Source organism: Elephantulus edwardii, unplaced genomic scaffold, assembly GCF_000299155.1.
Source record: "Elephantulus edwardii isolate Elephantulus edwardi_28Jun2011 unplaced genomic scaffold, EleEdw1.0 scaffold00062, whole genome shotgun sequence".
In the NCBI taxonomy this organism is placed as follows: domain Eukaryota; kingdom Metazoa; phylum Chordata; class Mammalia; order Macroscelidea; family Macroscelididae; genus Elephantulus; species Elephantulus edwardii.
Genome location: NW_006399812.1, coordinates 963,882 through 966,543, shown reverse-complemented (window position 1 = coordinate 966,543; position 2,662 = coordinate 963,882).

Genomic DNA, 2,662 nt, shown 5'->3' with positions numbered 1-2,662 from the left:
CACAGTGCTTGTCAAAGTCAGTTCTGATTAATCTCCTTTGTCGGTGTGTCCTTTGACATTCCCTATCACTCCTCCCTGAGAGAGACTTCACCCTGATTCATAAGGAAAAGGGGATGGCGAAGTATACCCATTCTTAATGTTAGTTATAATATGGTAGTTGCAAATTATGGGTCCACTGATAGAATGAGACTGGAGATTGAGTGATTGAATTCTGTACAATCAATGACTTATTCATCACAAATACCTTCTTTGAAAAAACAGAAATGGCAACTATATACATACTATATACTCACCTGATGGACTACATAGGAATCAGACTGACTGTTGGGGGGGGGGCGGGGAAATCAATATAGATATTCAATATCGGCAGTCACAACATGGCCAGGAAATAACTGTAGAAACAGATCTTCAATTACTCATGTGCAAGTTCAAATGAAACTGTAGAAAATCAAAACAAATTCACAAGAACCAAATGTCACCTTGAGTTTGTTGTTGTTGTTACATGCTTTCAAGTTGCCTGTGGCCCATAGCAACCCTATGTACAGCAGCTCTGAACCCTGCCCTGTCCTGAGCCAGTCTCCCTGATTCCAACACATCAATCCCCATTGCCCCAGTTACTGTATCAATCCATCTCATCCAGGGTCTTCCTCTCCTACACTTTGACTCCACCCTTCTGAGCATGATATCTTCTCCAAGAACCAGTCTCTCCTGGCCACATGCCCAAAGTATGTGAGACAGAGCTTCAAAATCCTAGCCTCCAAGAAGAAACTTGGTTGAGTATCCAACCTAAATTTAAAGATCATCTCAACAATAAGTTTGAGCTATGGGATGACATCAAAGTTACCACCCCTGAAGTAAATAAAAGGTTATTGCAAAGACAGTGGAGAAAGAAAAAACCAGAATGGATGTCAGAAGAGAATCTGAAAATGGTACAGAACATCAAGTAGCCAAAACAAAGAGATGGTAAAATAAGAGTTGAGCAGAAGACTTCAAAAAGGCAGCATGAAAAGACAGAAGTATTACAATGAAATGTGCAAAAGAGCTGGAATTAGAAAATAAAAAGGGAAGAATTCATTTGGCATATCCGAAGCTAAAGGAACTGAAAAATACAGGCCGCAAGTTGCAATACTAAAGGGTGCTATGGGCAAAATCTTGGGTTATCCAAGAAACATCAAAAGAAGATGAAGGGAATACACAGAATCACTCTGCCAAAAATAATTGGCTGGCTCAGAACCATTTTGAGCATATGATCAAGTGGCATATGATCAGGAACCAATGATGATGAAGGAAGAATTTTAAACTACACTGAAGATACTGGCAAGAGGTAAGGCCCCAGAAGGTTATGGGGAATGAATTGAAATGTTTCAATAAACAGCCTTGAATGTGCTTACCAGTCTATGCAAAGCAAGAAATTTGATATACAGCTATTTAGCCAACTGATTGGAAGAGATCCATATTTGTTCTCATTCTCAAAAAAAAGGTGATCCGACGAATGTAGAAATTATCAAATATCACATCCAAGTAAAATCATTCTGTAGATTAATTAAGTTAGATTTAGAAGAGGCCGTGAAACCATGGATATCTTTGCTGAGGTCAGAGAGAACTTGGCCAAAAGCAGAGAACACCAGAAGGATGTCTCTCTGTGTTTTATTTACCCTGAATAGATATGTGATTGTGTGAGCCACCAGAGCGCTCTCCAATATTGAATAATATCTTTGTTTCTAGATGCCAAATAAAGTAAAAAATACTTAACATCAGGAAAGGCAATATACAGTAAGGGGTGGTCAGCACAACATCACTAAAGAAAGGGGAGACACAGAGAAGTAGATGAGAATGAATGGAAATCAGAATTTCAAGGAGGGAAAGTGGAAGGAGTTATTCCATTGTACATATTTCTGTAGCAGCACCAAGTACCAACAGGCTTATTTGGATGAAGAAAAAAGAATATCAACAGTTGAAGTAATTTGCAAACTGGCAATTTCCCAAGACTTCCCAGCCAACCCAACCTTGCCCTTTGTTGCTGTTGTTATGTGCCATCAAGCCGCTTGTGACTCATAGCGACCCCATGTACAAGAGCCCTAAACACCGTTCTATCATGTGCCAACCTCTCTGTCTCAAACATATTCATTCCCACCACTCCACTTACAGAACTGATCCATCTCATCGAGGGTCTTCCTCTCCTGTGCCGTACTTCCACTCTCCCAAACATGATGTCCCTCTCCAAGGACCAGTCCCTCCTTGCAACATGCACAAAGTATGCCAGATGAAGCTTCAGAATCCTTGACTCCAGGGAACATTCTGGTTTCACCCTCTCCAGGACAAACCTGTTTGTTCTCCTAGCAGTCCATGTTATATTCAACACTCTTCTCCAGCACCACAACTCAAAAGCATCAATTCTCTATCATCCCTATTCACTGTCCAACTCTCCGATGCATAGCACATAATTGCAAAGACTATAGCCTGGATCAGGCACACCTTAGTCTTCAGCCTGACATCATTGCACTTCATTTCTCTTGAGAGGTCCCTCACAGCTGACTTTCCCAATGCAATTCGTCTCCTGATTTCCTGGCTGCTGTTACCAAGAGTGTTGACTGTGTAACTAGGCAAATTAAAACTGTTAACTATCTTAATCTCTTTTGTGTTCTTTTGGGGTTTTGTTATT